The 20,804-nt window shown below is 41.2% G+C and overlaps 1 long non-coding RNA gene across 1 annotated transcript; it reads right to left on the bottom strand.

The window, feature by feature from the left end:
• Positions 1-597: 597 nt before the first annotated feature.
• On the bottom strand, positions 598-20,654 carry LOC114568694 (uncharacterized). Its single transcript, XR_003694311.1, has 3 exons — positions 20,585-20,654; positions 2,645-2,721; positions 598-1,340 (listed from the first exon to the last, which is right to left on the bottom strand). It is a non-coding gene; the product is annotated as an uncharacterized LOC114568694 (long non-coding RNA).
• Positions 20,655-20,804: the final 150 nt, after the last annotated feature.

The raw sequence follows: 20,804 nt of genomic DNA, 5'->3' as shown, positions 1-20,804 counted from the left end.
CTCACCAGCTAGGACCACACCATCAACAAGATTAGGGGTGGACTGCAACCGCAGTATATTTACTATAATTACTGCACTCGATAAGGGAAGGAGAAACTTGAAAGTTGAGGGTTGAAAAATATAGTAATGGGACATACTTTTTGGCATCTTTATTACAGGGGCTGTACTCGATATTCAGCACATTATTATAGCAGCAAACAGGTATTTTAGCTTTTCAGGCTACATTTAGCCCCGGAGCTACGTTCCAGTGGACCCCCATTAGTGTTCACTGTCCATGTCCACCTGAGATTTGGAATACATCTGGCCCTTAAAGGAAATCTATTATGCTTGTCCTTATTTTCTGTCATATATGTAATGTTACTGTGTCAGATGTTCATATTAACCTTGGCCACAGCTTCCAATAATAAACGGAAAAGTATGTAAAAGTAATCCCTGTGAGCAAAAAACTCAGATTTTCAGCGGTGGAATGTGACAAGTACATTTGCTCAAGAACTGTACTTCTGTCAGGTCCATTAAAGTCAAGAACAACGCAGACAAAAAAGATGCTTTAGGAAATTTTATTGAATAAATTACAAATTAAATTTGGCGGTACGGCTCTGTTCAGAGGAGTACCCTGACTGCAGCAGCAGCATTACGGGACGCACGCAATTTAAGACTGGGAGAGCTAAACTATTCCCCCGTATGAACAGAGCAGCAACAATGACATAGAAGCAAACGCCACGTTATACACGACAAGGTGGAGCAGGGGAGGAGGAGGGTAGCGTAGATGCGAGCAGCAAGCAGTTGGGAGCAAACTAAAGCAGCTTTAAGTAGGGCGCCCTGTTTGAGTGTAGCCATTTAGCAGCGAGGGGAGTTGACCAGCTGATGCGCTGATGCAGATCGGTTGTTGCAGCTGAGCTGATGTGACCGTGTTGTCAGCCAATAGCGGTTAGCAGCGACTTGACCACGTGGGTGGTATACTTGTACTTTACTTTTCTTTTCATCCCACTTTGTACTCCACAACATTAATCTGTCAGCTTTAGTTACTAGTTACTTTGCAAATTAAGATTTTTGCACCCAAAACACGCGTTGTCTCGCTTGTTTGCCTCGTCAGGCTTTGTCTCAGCAGCGTACATCCGGTAAGCCAGACTGCCCTCTACTTTAATACTTCACAGTCACAAGAATCAGAGAAATATGCGTGATGATAATATTGAAAGGGAATTCCAGTCTCAATGTTTGTTTCTCCTCACTTTCATCACACGCACGGGCTCTGTGTCATCTCCATCTGTGTGTACGTTGTCTCAGCGGTGGTCTGTCGTCGTTTGCATCATCCCTCGCTGTCGTCCTTTTACCACGCCATCCTAATGTTCAGAAGGGAAGAGAGAGAGAGAGAGAAAGAGAGAGAGAGACAGAGAGAGAGAGAGAGATGGAGGTGAATTGACACTCCACCCTGACTCCTGCCGCTCGCCGGCAGAATAACGATTAGCCGCTCAGTATGCCGGTCACATCGCCTCCTCTATCAATGAGTGAGTGAGCAGGGGAGTGACAGAGGAGAGGGGGAGAGCGGCAACAAGGTGAATAACAGACAGAGAGAGGGGGGAGAACGAGAGGAAGAGAGGAATAATGAAGGGAGAAGAAGGGATGAGAGAGAGAGAGAGGGGGGGATATGAAAAAGGAAAGAGGCAACAAAGTGAATAATTGGAAAGAGGGGTGGAGGAAAGGAGAAGAGGAGGAGGAAGGGAAGAGAGAGAGAGAGAGAGAGGTAGAGTATGAATGGTGGAGAGAGGAAAGGGGGAAAGGGAGAAGATGGAGAGGAGATGAAGGGCAGCGATGCTGATGTAGACAGACGAGGAGGAGGCTGCGAAGACGATGAATGAAGATTTATGGGAACACAAACACACGTACATACAGTACACATGCACGCATGCACACACAGACAGACACGCACACACACTGCTCACTGGTCGTGTCAAATGTGGATAAAAATAGAAAGATTGATCTCATTTCTGAATTTATACGAGTGAATAAACATGCAGCAGGTGATCTGAGGTGATATCAATGCACCATCACGGATAGTATTTGGTGTTGTACTTACATACTTAGAACTTATATTTTTTTCAGTGCTTTCCTGAAACAGAATACTAGATGATTCCAATGTGTATCATATATTTACACATCAAAGTATAATATCTACATCTGAGGATGTGTTAGACGCGTTCAGATATATGAGAAAATAACGGCCAAGGGAAGGAACACCACAAGCTCGTACATTATCCTCTGAGGTGCACTATGACGGCTGTCAGTAGCTATGGAGGAAGAGTGACGTTATTAGAGCCCTGAACACATTCAAATTTCAGACGGATAGCGATTGCCTCATAGCCTGACGAGGCAACACTCTACATTATCCCTTACGTACATTGAAGCGATACTGCCGTTATAGACACACTGATCGCTGTCTGATTCTGTGAATGAATGCCCGCATTGCATCGTGGGACATCGGCTTTGAATGCGCCCAGCTCGGCTCATATCGTAGCCTACTTACTTATTGTTTAATCTAACAGCTCTAAGCAGGGCAACATCAGATGTTTAATCTACCCCCTCCTGTTATTAAGATTAGAAAGATTGTAGTCATGAATACAAGACCCCGACGCTGACTGAAACTGACCTGCTTAGTCGACCAAAGGATCCACCTGGACATCCAGTTTTCTGGCGCTTTAACGTCAAACTTCTTCCACCTTTGCTCTGAGACGGAGACAATCATAACTGGTTGCAAATTCTGTGCATTTGTCTAGACGATAGTTGAACATGTGAACAATCAATAATCCATTTTTGATCTAAACGTTTACCTGCAAAATGTAATGTGCAAAATAATAGTTTTTCTCGATTACATTGTTGTTGTGACTGTTGGGAGACAGACTCAAAATCACAATAAAAATTGTATTAATTGCACAGCCCTACACTCTTAAGAACATTATGTGTGTACCTACAGTTAAAATACAGAACATTTGTAATTTAAGCTATGGTGGACAAAAATGAAAAAAGCAACAAAAACAAGAAGTGTCAAACAGGACGACAAAAATGACAAAAACCTCATAAAAGTGTCACAAAGATCCATATAAGTGACATAAACGTTGAAAAAAGAAATTTGAAATAAAAACTTAAATATTTCGTAAAAGGGACAAATACATACAACTGTGAATCATGCTCTACAAAGACTGTTAAAATATACAGTCATACAACTGTTAATACACAGATATTTCTTAATGTAGATAAAATGTATAAACACATGCAACAGCCATTTAGCCTTAATCCCTAATTAATCAACTAAATGGTTGATATCTTCAGATCTGTTTTTACCACATCAGCCTTACAGCTTAAAGGCTGGTATATGTGTATATATATATAACACAATGAAACATGAACATTTCTTTTCCTTTTTCCTTTTTCAGCCTGTCGTTGCCCATGTGTTGAAATACAGCAGCTATGTGCCATTGAAAAGCTGTGACAAACATGAAATATGGTTTCAATATGTTCCTGCAGTTTTATTTGGACCCTGTAAACATAAATCACACATTGTTAAATGCTCCGGATTACACCGCAGTGCTTGATAACCGCATCAGTTAAACAGATGCAGTGTAATGCAAATGTAATGTCATTAAAGAACAATTACATTTTCTCTGCAAAAATTCCATTTAATGCGAGATTAAAGAGTGCAGAGAGGCTTTAATGCAGGTCATTTGGCAGCGTCTACCGCCATAACCATTACATGCAGGTTTTGTCCGATACGGAGCTGCTGATTACTGCGTGTTACTGCCGAGGAGGGAATACAGGGAACGGCACACACCGGCTCCTTCTTTAATAAGTCACTGAATGAGGGAGGGATGTAAAAGAGAAGATATGGGAGATTTTTCAAAAACAAGACCATGCAAAATAAGATTATTTTCTAACCTTTGTGTCCTCAGTTCAGAGTCCAGTTAATGACTGTTATTTATTTTATAACTGGTGGTAATCTCTTTCTAATTAAAGACATGGTGATTCACTATTTCATTAACGCAGAGAGCTGGCCAGAGGCAACAATGAAAAGATTCAAACTCAAAGCAGCAGAGGTTGAAATAGTTTGAAAAAGTTTTTCTCTCTTGGTCAAGCTCCAAAAACACTGGATCCTACATTTCCCATAATGCAACTTATTACTGTCTTTCGTGAGCCCCTTCTTTGCTGGGTAAACACTCAAATCACAGGATCTCTTTTACAAGTCTGTAGTCTCTATTGGGTTACATTAACAACAAAAGATATAATATTTAATTTTTCTGTGTAAAAATGTCAAAAAATTTATAGAACTTGATCCTGGGGGGCTAAATGTCCACATCTGTATTGGTACTATTTAGCAACACAATTTAAACTATGTTCATCTTGTCTTTAAACATTCCACTGTACGATGATTTTGCTGCGCTTATATTTCACAAATTCAAATCTGAAACTGAAAGAATATAAAGTCATTGATTTTGCTATACTACAGGCCAAAAGGACTATAGCTCTCATTTGGACGAAAATGGAGCCACCTACAATTGGTGCTTGGATCAAGAATACGGCACAATGTATGTCAATGGAGAGACTGACATATATATTAAGAGGCAAATTGGGGGTGTACCTATTGAATGTTGTTGAGTTGTGTACTTACATCATCCTAAATGTTTCCAACAATTTTCAGACCCAAAGAAATTGGTAAATCTATTCACGGTAATGCTCCGTTACATTTGGTCGCCTATTGATGGCGGCATATGCCCTTTGTGCATGCGTCAGAGTTATGGTTGACTGCCAGAAGCTGTCAGAAATTGACTTTTTGTACAGTTTAAAGCCACATTTTCAAGAAACACTTTTCAGATATTGGTGGTTTTGAATAAATCAAAATGAAGGATTTAAGTTATTGGACGTCTGGGTCTTAAGTAATCAGAGAAACAAGCTGAGCAAACGTAAGCAGCAGCTCAACTCACAGCCCCTACACCGAACAGCGTCGGAGATACACTGATTTCTTATGTAAAAACTGCTTTATTCAGTGTTTTTACCGGTTTTAATCAGTGGATCTGTTTGTTTTGGGGAGGAGGAGACATGCATTTTCCAAGTGAAATACTCCCAGATGTTTAATGTTGTAAAGAGACAGACTGACAGATTGAACTGCTAATGGTTATTAGAGTGAACACATAACTTGTAGGATATAGTCTGACTAGCAATGGGTGCTCTCAGTTGCCAGTCAACCGCTGCCATGGCGACGCCCACTCAAGACAGTTTTTATCCTCTTTTGAAAAATTACAAATATCTACCATATTTGTGGAACCTTGTTCTGAATGAAAAGGTGCAATGCTGTATTCATAACCTATTGTAGCATTGTCTTTAATGTCACTGTTAAGTGAAAATCCGTATCTCCAGTTTTAAGGATTTTCATGCTTTCAGATCAGTTGAAGGATTACAAGCTTCTCTAAAACCTCTGCCTCAAACCCTTCAGATAAACCTATTTAAATAAATAAGGCTGCTTTTCATAACTCCTGAAACGTTGACATTTTAGAGATAAAATATTGACCAGATGTCATTTTACTGAGCTCTACTCACACTAAATGTAAAATGTGAATCTCCAGCTGTCAGATAAATGGAGTTAAGTAAAAGAGGAAATATTGTTTCCTTTTGAAGTGTAGTTCAGAAAAATGTGTGACACACACACACACACATACACAGACACACACACACACGTTTTTCTTCTTTGAGGGGTCCGAAGTTTTTTTGCCCAATTGTGGGGTCCACCCTTTCCAGTGGTTCACGCGCACACGCACACACACACACACACACACACACACACACACACACACACTGCAGCAGCACTGTTTGTATGAGCAGACAGGACCAGAAGTGCAAATGTCCAAATGTAGTGTTCTACATATTCATGTCCTGCATGATAGAGAATTATGATCTAGATGGGGGAGAATAATCTGACAAACTCACTTTAGGTGAAAACAAAAAGGAAATGCACAACACATTTGTCTTTTATGCAAATCAGATCTCCACATTCAGCAGGGACTGTTGGCTGAACACTGGCGAGCAGTCTGAATATGCATTGTTTGGGCTTTAATTTGTGGAGACATTTGAAGAGGTTTGTTTTATTGTGTGTGTGCGCAAATATAATTAACTTCTTAAATGTTAATATGTCGGCCCTCATAAACATAATTAACCTTTAATCCGAGCTGAGCTGCAGAACGTGTGGCTGTGTGTTGTGCTGTAACAGGTTGACATGTGGTTACATGTTCAGCTGATTATGTCGCAGCTCTCTGGATGAATACATTTTACATTATTTGGCTTCAATTCAATTCAATGCAGAACAGCCACAATGTACATATGGATGTCTTTATTTATTTGCTATTTTATCTAGCGTTAACGTTTTTTATTTGTCTGATTCTTTGGTTTATAACCAAATACCTGCAAAACTAATGACATCCCCAACAGCCTCAGCTTTACTTTGTGTTTAATACTAATAAAATAAAGGGAAAAGCTATTTTAGGTTCCAGAAGAAAAAGCCACATACTGTAAATTGGTGCCATAGACATTGTTAGGTGACTCACAGTTGGAGCTCTTCTACAGATTGAATCATCAGTAGGCACTAAAAATAACTGTTAGAAAATATCTGGTTCTTTGATGAGAAGTCAAAGATACAAGCCTGGGGACCAGAAAAACTACTTCAACAAGAAACACTCCATCACTGGGCTTAAAATTCTGTGATGCGCTGCTTACAGAGGGCAGAGGCTAAAGATTAACATTCATTCAGCAAAATGTTTTGTTCACAACTGCAACTACGAAGCATTTTGAAATTACTACCTCTTCTTCTCCATTGCATTGGCAGCTGAGGCTCATGGGTATTCCACCATCCACTATTACTTACTGAGAGAACAAACAGGATACATCATCAGAGACAAAGTTGAAATAAATAAAACTGGTTGGCATAACATTAACCTATATGATCGTTATCCAGGAACATATGTTACAACCAGAGGTGGGTAGTAACGAGTTACATTTACTCCGTTACATTTACTTGAGTAAGTTTTTGAAAAAATTATACTTCTAGGAGTAGTTTTAAATCACTATGCTTTTTACTTTTACTTGAGTAGATTTGTGAAGAAGAAACTGTACTCTTACGCCGCTACATTAGGCTACGATGAGCTCGTTACGTTTCTTTTTACCTCTTTGGTATTCTGCGGGTCATTGTTTTTATCCTCTCCCGCGTACGCCTCATTTTAATGTTTTATTTTGACAGAGAGAGAGACTTCCGCTAACGTGACTGTGTTTCACCAATCAAACGTAGTTGTGCAGTCTCGTCACGTGACCGTACTCAATCTCAGCGGCGAGACGGGTTAGCTTTACAGTCGCAGCAAAACTAAAATGACAATGTCAGAATCAACCGTCGGCAATGCAGACACAGACGAGGAGGAACAACAGTGTGCTCTTTATTTTTTATTTTTTACACAGCTACTGTACCATCTGTGACAGTGTGGACGGGAGCTGATAGGAATCGGCTGGGGGTTAAATAGTTCGTCCCCTCATCTGTCGTGTCCTCTCAGCCTCAGGTCCTCCAGGGACCATGACCAGAAACCTTTAATCGAGTTTGTCTCCTTCTTTGCCTCCGCTGTCAAAGAAATCACGATCAGCCAACTGCACCACTGCAGGTCTCTATTTCACACACTTATATGAACACTGAACTAATCACAGGCCATTTCAGAGAGAGAGAGAGAGAGACAGAGAGAGAGAGAGAGCGTTCCTATTGGTTGTTTTACAAATGCCTATACACGTGCGCATGTCTTCGGATGGTGAAAGTCTGATTCAATAGCGGGAAAATCCTGCAAAAAAAAGTAACTATTCCAGCACCGGCAAAAACTGCCGACACTGCAAAGCAACTCAGAAAAGAGGCAGATGAACTCCTCCAAGAGAGAGTCAACTGCACTTACTTAAATGAACACTGAATGCTTTTATTATTAAATTTTTTACAACAATGCCATTCTCATTCAGCTATGGGGATATCACCACTGAGACCAAATACAATCATAATGGAGCAGCATGTGGAGGTGAAGAAGACTAGTTTATGTAACACTGTGAAATCAAACGACACGTCATCATTGAATAAGACACTCGCTGACTGACCCTGTTTGACTGATTATGTACATTGAATAATGTAATGATTCATCATCTGACAGGCTGATTAGATCGGCGGCTCCCGAGTCAGCTTCAGGGGACCTCTGAGGGCCCTCCATCCGCCTCCTGGATTTCCACACGCTAAATGAGGAAATATTTAATTTCACTTTAATTACATCCACTCCAAATTACCCTTTAAACAGAATACACAATGATAATTCAATAATCTCAGGTGTCACGCTGACGCAGGAGCTCTGATTACATCGACAAGATGGTCTCTCAGCCTTGGCAAAGTATAAAAAACCCACTTTAAAAAAGGTGTCTGTTGAAAGTTTCCAGTTTTTTTCTTAATGAAAAAGAAATGCTGTTGTCAGCTTTTTTTTACCATCAGTAAAGTTGTCATGGATTTTTTTCATTTTCTTAAGCGAAAAATCCTCCACAGAAACCTGTCAAACCAGCACAATCCACTGTTCTGATTTCCATTCATATTTTTTGCAGCAGGGCCGAGCGAAAAAGTTAAAAAGTTGAAAACAGTTCAACTTTTGCAGGGATGCAGCATGGATCCCCTGTCCTGCTTTTGGTTCTGCATGGTGAGGCCATGTTTAGACAGACATTACACATTTCAATGTGACTTTGAACAAAAGGTTCCAACAGAAAGACATAACGTCCTCTGGCATGAAAGTCCCACCTTCCCCCTGCTGTGATTGGTTGGCTTACAAAATTGGACAAAACTGAATCCGTCAAACCTTTAAAGCAGCGGTAGGCAGATTTTGTTCAGTGTCGTTAGGCAAAAGTTCCATAATAACCTTTCAGCATATTGTAATTGAAATGTTCTGGAAGAAAACTAGACTTGCGCCTCTTCTGGGCTGTTTTCAGGCTTCAGAAAATCTAGCCTTGATGGGAGACGTTGGCTAATCACAGGTCATTTCAGAGAGAGCAAGCGTTTCTATTGGTTGTTCTACATGGTTATTCTATGTCTTGGTCATGGTGAAAGCCTGATTCAATAGCGGAAAAAGTTGCTATTCCAACATTGCACTGCAAAGCAAACCAAAAGATGGAAGACAGACTCCTCAAAGAGAGTAAAAAGGAGTGTTTGACAATAAACCCAATACAAATGTGTTAATATAAGGAAGCATTTCAGAGATGGAGTAGTATTGTAGTCTGGCTACACCATAGATGCATTCTGCAACAGGAGAAAAAAAATGCTGTGGGTTGTTTGCATTTCTTTGAACCAATCACAATCATCTTGGGCGGCACTAAGCTCCGGACGCAACAACGGTGGCTCTGCTAAATAGTCTCGGTAAGGAACTTGTTTTGGTGGAACATTTGCACCCCGCAAAAAAAAACGCCACATACAATATTAAATGAAGTTAACTGTTCACATAATACAGTAACGTGAGCTACTTAAATTAGCTGATACATGGTTAAACCTCATTAACTCTTACCAGTGTATCTCCATGTGTATTTCGTCCACAGCATTCCCACCAATCGGTCCCAAAACCTCCCAGTTAGAGAGGAAATGCCCTAAACATATTCTTTGTAAATCCCTACGATCGTTCCCCAAAATAACCAAGCAGGCCTGCCTTGTTGCACGATAGTGTTAATTTTGTCACCTATTTTTAATTTAGTCTTATAGTCTTGTGCCAAATATCCTTGTTAGTTTTAGTCAGTTAGTCATTCACATACTTTTTTTGTTGTCAAGTTTTAGTCGACTAAAAGTCTTGTCATTCTAGTGTAGTTTTAGTCAAAAGAGAACTCAATATATCTTAGTCAAGTTTTAGTCAAAACATTTTTGTCTTTTAAATAAATTATTTCTGAGATTATTTCAGTCAAATAGTTATATATATATATATATATATATATATATATATATAGTAAATTCCTTTTAAATGACAAAAACAACCACTGAAGGGGAAAATGGTATTTTACAATAACATTGAACGCACCACGAGGCTGTAGAGGCAAGTTTGAAATGAACGCAACATATGTGTTGTTTTTCAGACAACGGCAGCTGCAGACTGTCATACGTCCCCCTGTTGGAATCCTCTCCAGTGAACTACAGACAAACTTTAACACCGTTTAGCTGTCAGCATTTTAACCGTGTTTACTCCAGCTGCTAGCTAATGGTAGGCTAACGTTACCTGCTGTCAGGTGTAGTGTTAACTAGCTAACGGTAGGCTAACGTTACCTGCTGCCAAGTATAGTGTTAACTAGTGTCCCATGCAGCAATGTTTCGGTGGCCTCTAATGTCTGTTTAAGAGCATCAGAGAGAAGCGCAGACATTTAAGTGGCACCGAAATCCACGATGCTATTCGGTCCGGTAGATAACAGTCGTTAAGGCACCGGTCGGTGCCGTATTAGCACCGGGTCTCGGTACCCAACCCTAGTAACAGCTGAATATTCTATCTCATGATGGAAAAGTAGAGGCGATTGTATACGAAATTAAGAGAGATTTTATCTTAGTTTTTATTTTACGCAAAACATTTTAGTCTCGTCTTTTTTCATCAACAATAATGCATGTTAATTTAGTCTTAGTCAGCGTTTTTGGACATTGGCGCAGTCTCGTCATCGTCTCGTCTTAGTCATGGAAAAAAAAAGGTCGTTGGCGTACATACTTGTCTCGTCTGACGAAATTAACGCTATTGCACCATTCAAATCTTCTGCAGCATGTAGCTTGCTAGCTCAGGGTTTGTTGCTGTTTCCAGAAGTGAACAGACTGTGAGAACGGCAACACACAGAGAGTGGAAAGTGAGGGCCAATCCGGCACCTGAGCCACAGGCGGGATGTCAGGCAATTATCCTTGAAATGTACTTCTGTTGAGAGAAATGTTGTTCATAGTACAGCCGTCTGCTAACCGTAGCCAAAGGCTCATGGCTGTGCCTGATTCAAGTTCATGTTTCCGTAGCTAGAGCCTCGAGTAACAGTCTGTCATCTTCAAGGGGCTTTACAAAGAAAACAGGACGGCCATTCTCATAGAATTGCGGCTATAAAATGGCATCAGGATCAAAATGATGATGGGGATGATTGAAATGAATGACTACTACTTGTTCAGACTAGTGAATGGAGGAAGGGGCTGAGGACAGAGAGAGGAGAGCTGCAGGAGGAGGGCTGGATAGCTGGTCAATTCTAATTCCAAGTGTTCGTAATGAGCGTCTGGCAGGATGGGATCATGATGACACCATTTGGCTTTGGCACCGTGTCTCCTTCCCGCTATAAAAAGTAATGCCCATGTCTATTAAAAGGCCCTGAGTCAACAGTTTGGATGGCAGTGTTTTATTAGAAATCCTGCAGAAAAGCTTGGATAGAAATCAAACACAGTGCCGTTTTGTAAATTTTGGTTCATATTTATATACAGAGTTGAGTTTCACACCATGTTTTTTTTATTATCCATTTAAACCCTAACGCCTTATATCTTCTGTTGGCGACACGTTTCTGGCTCAGGTGCTCATAGCTGGGATGTTCCCGTTCACTTTTAGTTGCTAATGCTAATGACGTAGTTCTCTAAATGGCATTTAAAGAGCTTAAACAGCATTGCTTCTGTCAGTGTTGAAGCCCTCCGCCACCTGCCAACCTGCCTGCCTGCCAACACCGGACAACAACCTCAGGTGTGGAAGACAGGAGGCTTGTTAACAGTCTGTCTGGTGCTGTTTTCTCTCTTGTTTGTGATTTCTTTTTTTTCTTCATTGCCTCAGTCTCCTTACAATCTTGGTTTGTGAAGAAAGTAAACTGAGCAAAAGACAAAGTTTAAGTCTCAGGCCATGATCACACTTGTTGTCTTTTTTTTTTAACTAGGGCGCTTTTGTAGTTAAAGCTGGCAGCGTTTTGGTTCCACAAAGCGGCCGAGAGCGTCTTTTCTTGCTATAACAACAGCTACTGCTACAGGGTCCCAGGGTGTTATGTGAAGCAGTGCTAACATTATATAAAACAAAGTGGATGAGTGATCTATGGAATGAACAACGAGAGGGAGCAGTACTAACGTTAGATACAACAAAGCGAGTTCCCTGAACAGGGAGCACCTGGTCATACAACCCACTCTCACGGCAGTTCGTGAAATGGTCACGTTATTTAATCTATTCATTTGTGTACACGGACACGTTTATGTGTTTTTTTTGGTGGTGGTGGTAGTGGGAAGTATCTTTTGTGATAACAGCACGACTACAGTAGCAAGTAGTATGAAATGCCGAAAATCTACACAGGGTGGTTGGTTGGGGTGGTGGATGGGTCAAACAACACAGGACTTTCACCCCGGAGATTGGGGATCGTGTCCCGCGTGTGACGTTAACTTTCCCCGTTGTTCTTTTCCTAAACTCAACCATACCGTTGCTGTCCTGCGTCCCCCCAGAGACCGCGGATCGTGTCCGGCGTGTGATGTGTCCTTTCCCCATTCTTCTTTTCCTTAACCCAACCTCCGTATAGATTCTTTCAATTACGTGCTGACCACCACAAAAAAAAACGACATAAACGTGTCCTTATACACGAATCGATAGATTAAAAATAATGTGACCATTTCACGAACTGCCTTGAGACCGCGTTGGGTCATATCATATAACCTGCTGTGCTCCAACAATGGCACAAGTCTATCTATCGGCACCTTCTCCATTTTATTATTGTCGCTATCGAAACGACAGGTCTCGCTCTTCCGCTTGTCATTGGTTGGCTGTCAAAAAAAGCGCTTGATGTTGTTTTTTTTTTACAGAAAAGTTGAACTTTTTTCAACTTCAAAAAGACGCTTTGAGCTGCAGAAATAATTTTGTCGTTGCATTTCAAAAAGCGCTCAGGACTTTTATGAGTACGCATTTTACTCCACAGGATTATAATGTAAAACAGCTGTCAACTTCAAAAAAGACAAGTGTGAACATTGCCTTAGAGTGTGAATTTCCTTTTGTCTTAGAGTTTTGTCACAGTAGTAATTATAGAGTATAAAGAATGCTTTTCCGGTGTTGTGTGTTAGTTGAGACTCAATAAATGCTTTCTTTCGTCAGCCTCGTCTGTAACTCACACTGGGTCATTGTGGACTTTTAACACGCTGCGTAAAACAATACTGTTTATGGATTTACAGACAAATTACGTCAAGCCGAACTGCTCCGGCGATTGTCCTCCGTTTATTGTGTCGCTAGTAAAATCCAGTGAAATGTTGGCGAGACGGATTACAGCCTGAGGCCCGAATCCTCTTGAAATGAGCATCTTGTTCCACATAATTCAATCTGAATATGAGAGTTTTTAATTCACACGACACAACAACTCCCATGAACCCCCGCACTACTTGACGATGTCGTCAAAGGCCGTCTGTTGTTATAGTTTTGATTGAGACCCCCTACCGGCAGAGGCAAATTGAACGTAGTGGCCAAAACACTGGAATTACAACTCCCGGTAAATCAGCGGACGCGTCACGTCCTCGGCAAAGGGACTCCTTTCACTATCCAAATTTGATCCATTCTGTCCGATAACTTTTGGAAAGGCTAGAAGAGCCGCAGGATTAAATCATTAAATCCCCATTCAAGTTAGCGGAGCGCTAAACCTGAAGGAGCCGGCTCGGCTGGCGGAGGTCTCTAGTGCGCCTGCTTTATGGCACGCACAATGCGGAAGTATAGCCCTATATACTTTTCACCAGGGCTGTAGTACTTGAGTCCGGACTTGGTCTTGAGACCTTTTTCTATTGTCTCGGACTTGTCTTGGAATTGTTTGCATTTGGACTCTGACTTGTCACTCCGACTCGGCCATTGGTCTCGCCAAATATTCTAGTTGGTATTGACCCAATCAATCTCTCAAACTCAATTTCTCAAACTCTCAATCTCGAGTTAAATCCATCTAGAACGGGCATTAACATTGGTCCCCTGGTATATGCCTGGCTGCGTTCAATTCCTTCACCATCAGGAATCACTCAGTTTCATTTTGGCCACAGACACAATGTCAACGAGCACTTTGTACTCTGGATACTTCAAGTAATAAGTTTAAAATGTCAGAAAAAATGTCAGAAAAAATGTCAGAAAAAGCATTGGGAAAAAACCCGTCAACAACGTGGAACAAGCGAGAAAAGAAAGGTCAAAAGCGTTGAAAGACGCAACAGTGTATCGAAACAAAAGCCTGAAACATTGAGAGGTAGGAGGAAAGAAATTATGTCAACAGCGGACCGCGACCGCCTCCCCCAGTTTGGGCTGAGCCCCGAATGTTTACAATGTCTGGATCTGCCCCTGGCCTCGGTCTTGGACTTGTCTTGGACTCGACGTGTGGACTTGCCTGCAGCCCTGCTTTTTCGGTGTACTGGAAGGAAATTTACGGATTACGGGGCGATGAAACAAAAGTGATACCTCTTAACCTCTCAATGTATCAGGCTTTTGTTTTTAATAAAAAAAACGTCTCCTGAACAGTAATTATTATAAAGTGCACTGTTGAGTGTCTGTGGGGTGTAAACAGAAGAGCAGCAGTTTGGGCCTCTGACAGGACTCGACACTGAGCTGTTTAATACTGAGTTATTTAGATACATGGCTGAAGATAATTCAATTTCTATAAGCAAATTTCAGTCTCTTAGCACACACACACACACACACACACACACACACACACACACACACACACACACGTCTGCTGGATGAATGGGACGCAGAGTTAATGTCTCAGCTGTGTGTGGCCATAAAATTGGATGAATCTTTACGGCCGTGTCATCCCATCACATAATAGTCCTTCAAGCTCCATTTTTCTCCGCTGGGCCCAACCACGGCGCTTTCAATTTAGGCCATTCGCTCGTTTCAATTCCCTCTCTGAGACGATGGGACGGTAAAAAAATAAGAAGAAGAAGAGCGACCCCCGATTCCTCACCGGTGTCTGCTGTTATTATTTGTGTTCATTATCCGTGGCTTCAATTATCTCCGCAGCCAAACAGAGCAACATGATTAAAAAAAGATGCTGAAATGCTGAAAGACATTTCATCACTTTAGAATGGATCCACTGAACTGAAAGAGCCCCCCCACCCCGGCTTCCAACTGTCAGTTAAGGAGTGAAAATGAGTCATCGTCAACGTTTGTTTCAGAAGGATGACGACTAGTGATGCACCGATGTGAAAATTGTGGCCGATACCGATAACCGATATTAATATTGCGGTTACGGCCGATACGGATATTTACCGATGTCGATATCTCTGTATAGAAAACAAATTTTTATGATAATCAAATAAAGAGCTATTTTCCCAAGCGCATTTTTTTTTTTTACTTTTGTGATTTATTTTCCGAAATTACTGATATTGGGCACCTTTATCTGTGTGCAAAATATGACTGTCATCAGATTTTCAGAAGAAAAAATGTATATTTATATAATAATATATAATTTGACATCGAACCGATGTGTTAAAAAAAAATGACCATATCGGCCGATATTATATCGGCGGCCGATATATCGTGCACCACTAATGAAGACAGTTGGATTACAATTAGATACAAAACCGTATGTAAAAAATTTAAAAAAGCCACAAAAACATCAAAAAAAGCGTTGAGAAAAGCAGCAAAAAATGTCCAAAATATATTTCATCAAAAGGCATATAAAAGTGACAAAAAACGTAAAGCTCCACTATGCTGAAAAGAGCGCCCCGAGCTCCAACTGTCGGTTAAAAAGCTGAGTGCTCGCCCTTATCTGGCATCTGTTTGCTTTTTTTTAAGTCAAAGTTCAAATCACATCCCATTTTTCTTGGACTGAATTGATGCCTGTAGAACCAGTTCTGTTCATGTGCATGACAAGATTATGCTGGTGAACAGCAGCAGCCCGTCGTGTGCCGCCGCCGTGGTTGCCGGGCAGCAGCCGCTCGCTGTCTGCAAGCGGCCTAAAGGTCAAATCTGAATTGCACATTTTCATTGTGACATTTAAAAGTCGGTCAAACACTGATTCATTGCAGTTCCAACTTGAAAACCTGAAATTAAACTGCCTGTGAAGGATTAAAAGCAACATTCATTCAGAGTTAGCAGGCTTAATAAATGATCATTGAATACTTATATAAAATATACATGTTTTACCTTTCAAAACATTTTGATACCAACGATAGAGAGTAGTATGAACGACCAAAAATCCACATAAGGAACCAACCTCCCTAACAACAGTCGGTGCATCTCTTATTATAACTAATTCCTTAACTAACAATTTGAACAGAACTGCTGCCTCAGCGGTCAATTTGGTACTTTTGATCATTAACACCATTGACCGACACCGATCCTTCTTGACAGTGCCGACTTTTGAAGGCATGGAGAGGATACGAAGCTGACATATTAACTGAGAGAGTGAAAGCTTAGCAGAAACAGAAAAAAAAACCGTCTCCCAACGTGACATCAGATCAATCTGTAGTGTTTTTTCTCGCCTCCAGTCTGCTGCTCAGCGTTTCCACTTCATGACCTCAGTCAGTAACCACGTTTCCACTCACACGTTTCTATGCAAATTAAGTAATATTGAATGAAAAATGCCTTATGGAAACAGTAGAATTTGGTAAAGTTTTGGACCCAAAATTGCAGAGATGACAGGGCAGTGTTGAGTTTGAAGATTTAATAAATCAAAAGGGTTTACAAAAAGAGTCCTGTAGTAAGCAGGCAAAAATAGTTCCATGAAATGTTGAGGAAGCCAAATGACCAGGAATCACCATAAACTGGAACACCGAGACAAACCGGGGTAGAAACACAGACACAAACAATACAATGATCTGACAACAGACAAAGACAACAGAGGCTAAATACACGAGGTAACGATGGTGAAACAAGGGACAGGTGACACGAGGGCTCAGGAACAGGTGAAACACATCAGGGTGGGGCAGACAATGGACCTTTTTTACAGCAGACATTTTGACTTGTCGTAGTAGGAAAAGTACAGCTGAAATTGATAACCTTAACGATGGCTCAATTCCATCAAGTGTCCTAGTAAGCTATTTCAGTTTGTCAGCATGCACAATACCAGGGCCTCTCCTAAGTGGAATGCAGCCATCAGTAATGGTTTAATACCAGGACCTCTGCAGCCATCATTAATGGTTTAATACCAGGGTCTCTCCTAAGTGGAATGCAGCCATCAGTAATGGTGTTAAATACGCCTGTGCTTTTCCAACTATGACATGTCAACATGTCTGCCGTGAAAAAAGGTCTATCCCAAAAGGTGGAAAATACAAGGCAGGAAGTAAAACAAGACATGACAAGGGAGAAAACAGAGTACAAGATAAAAACAGTATCTTTTTTCAATTTAATTTCTATGCTAAGATCTAAGAAATGTGATAATTTATCTGCATCATCATAGCGATGTCTTTACCATCTTTGTTGTCTTATTATAGCTTGATATGTTGCTGGCACATAAGCACTATTACAACTTGTTGTTGGATGGAAACATCCTTTCACCGGCTTTATTCGCATGAATGTTTTTAGCGAACTTCAGATAATTTGATTGACAAGTGGATGGAAACATAGTTTGTGTCGGCTCAGTGAAGAACTAGGGGTGACGATGCAATGCTGAGACGTGAAGAGAAGGCAGGAGGGTTTCATTTGATTGATATTTTTTACAGTGCAGGCTGTTTTTGACAAAGGCCCAGCCCTAGCAGAGATTAATAGGATGATAATTTGCCATTAACAGCTTGATCTCGTGCACCAGCTGGTCTGGAGAAGCACCAAATAGACGGCGTCTCGTCCTAAATCTCCGGCTGGGCCGTGCACAACAAACTGTTGAGAGGACAGCGGCCAAGCGGCGCTTGACCAGGCGGCGTGCTGGTAAAATTATTCCACTACAAACACACACACATACACACACACCCTAATGAGTGTGTGTTGTCATTCAGAACAGCTTTTGGTGGCAGCCTGTTTCCAATGTCAACTGAATTACAAGTAGCACGGGCGTAGCCGCAATTTCAGAAGTGAGGGGGACAGACTGTTCAGGAGAAAGATTTTTATTGAAAAGATCCTCTCCCATTTGTCTCTCCAAATCACAGATTCCATGTAGCCTAAATTCTTTTTAATCAGAATACAGCGTAGAAAATCTGCTGACAAATATAGAAAATATTGAATAGGATAGAACACCACAATCTTTTTCTGCTAAATAAAACATCACATTCATTATTAATTTCACTTGTTTTGCATTTTAAACCTATTGTATATCCATCCATCCATCCATCCATCCATCCATCCATCCATCCATCCTCGTCCGCTTATCCGGGGTCGGGTCACATATATCATGTATATCCGAAAACAAAACATATTTTCCATAGGCTGAAACTGCCACTTTAAAAAAAAAAAAAAAAAAAAAATGCCAGTGATGGTTTCAGGTTATCAGAATTTTGGATAGTCGTCATGGAAACATTAATTGGTCATGTGACAAGGGCTGGAAAGATTGGCAGAACAGGCAGCCAGCCACTGCCGGTGGGAAAAATTACACCGTGTTGGAGAAAGATCAGTTGACATGAACCGCTAGCAGCAAGATTCAGTCCTTAAACGCCACACAAGAACAAATGCAGGCAAAGGTACAAAAACGGCAGGCAAAAATCTTAGTCAAGAAACAAGGCAAAAGGTCCGGTAACACTGGAAAAAACAAACACTGGGGGAAAACGCTGGAGAGAGTGACTTTCGTACAACTACAATCTGGCACTGGGAAGTGGGAATGGTGAGTATTTATACATGGAGACTGGGGAAGCTGAAAACAAACAGGTGAAACACATTAGTGGCGGTTGACGGTAATCGTACAGGCGGGAAAGCAAACAAAGGGAGGAAGACAAGTGACCTGTGATGAGAATGACTGATAATTTCAACATAAAACAAGAAGTGCAAGTAAACAAACAAAACACAGAAGAACAGCAGGAACATGACAATGACAGCAGGTGTGTGGACGTGTTTGTCCAAAGCAGCCGCTAGAATCAACAGAAACTGAAAGTTACATATAGCCACTTTACCGTATTAGATGTCTTGTCTACATAAAAGTTTTTGGAACAGCACTTGCCTAGTTGGGACACGTTCAACTCGAGTTCGAGCTCAGATAATCAACTCTGTCTGACTAGACGCCACCAACCCGTTGTCATTCCCAACTCGTCAAATACTGACGCTTGGTCAGTTTCTCTCAGCGTCAGATACCGATGCAAAAATCACCCTTTAGTGTCTGTACGGGACGCACTGGGCAGAGCAGCAGCTCTACCGCAGCGCTGTAAGATAGTAGTAGTATTAAGAGAGCCAACAGTAGCGAGTAGCATGAAAGACCGAAATGTCATGGTAAGGAGGTAGGTTGGGGTGGTGTACGGGTCAAACAACACGGGACTTTCACCCAAGAGACCGGGGTTCCTGTCCCGTTCTTGTCCCACGTCACTGAAACGTACATTGTGTAACCCCACCCACCATCTTTTCCTAAACCCAACTGTCCCGTTCTTGTGCCAGATGTCAGTTAAACGTACGTCAAAAAGTGACGCCAAGAGTCCCGACCAAGCGCGTCTACATAAAACGCCAACAATTTATTTGCTTTATAATTGCAAAAAGCAGGCTCACATGAGAATTTGGCACCAGCAGCATAAGGCGCACTTACAGGCTTTTATAATACACACAATTCATAAAACCTTCACATAAACTACCATGGCACCATCATATTATTAGACGCAAGATTCCAGAGGCAGAGCAGGATACCCAGGGCTCGGTTTACACCTATCGCCATTTCTAGCCACTGGGGGACCATAGACAGGCTGGGGGAACACACATTCATGTTAAAAAACTCAAAGTGAAATTTTCATGCCATGGGACCTTTAAGAGAAATTAAATGATCCGGTTGTTTCCATTATACATCAACATTGGCACGAGATTGTAAAGACAAAATTCAGGATCTGTTGATTTTGCAACACATTATTACTCTCAACACATCAACTGGTCAACCCACTGAGGCTTAGCAGTGTTGGAAGAAGGGCTGCAGGTTGGACTCGAACCCGGGCCGGCTGCGTTGAGGAGTAAACCTCTAAATATGGGCCCCCACTCTACCAACTGAGCTATCCGGGCGCCCAATAAGCACACTGTTAAATGTCAATCTATTTAATTACATTCCACTAAAAGTGATATGGAGACATTGTTCTCATCATGTTAACCTTTCACCGGTTCATAATATTCTTGTAAATAAATATGCGCAATCACAATAACATCAGTGCAGCGAAATAATTAACTCTCCCAGTAAACATTCATTAGCGGGCGATGTGAGAAACAGAAATAAGAGACAAAGGAGGAAGGAGAAGTAAGTAACTAAGAAATTAGTGCAAGCCAGAAATGAACTGAGGTTTTGTGGAGGAAGATGCACTCAATCTCACTCCCACGTTTTCGTGTTCGATTGTTTTCCAGATTTTTATGCTGGGAAAAATCTGTGTCAAAATATAAACAACAGAAAAGAATGAAATATTAAATGTTTGCAATAGAACCCACTAAATCATCACTGGTGTGGCTGATTGGTTGATAATTAGTGAAATGGAGCTCACCAGTGTGTGTAGTATGCAGTGTCTTCTGCCTTTTGGAATAACATGGATCCCTCTTGTTATCGTGGCATGCATGTGCGTCTTTCTGTATCAAGAAGAATTAAGAATCAGAATCTGCTTTATTGCCAAGATTGGTTTTTGAACTTGCTTTGGTGCATATCACCAGAAGAAATTTATCCGTACAACGTTTCTGTTAATCCAAAAATGGAAAATTCTGAAGATT

Source organism: Perca flavescens, chromosome 14 (assembly GCF_004354835.1).
Source record: "Perca flavescens isolate YP-PL-M2 chromosome 14, PFLA_1.0, whole genome shotgun sequence".
NCBI classification, from domain to species: domain Eukaryota; kingdom Metazoa; phylum Chordata; class Actinopteri; order Perciformes; family Percidae; genus Perca; species Perca flavescens.
Note: the sequence above shows the minus strand (reverse complement) of the source record. Positions and strands in the feature narration are given on the sequence as shown.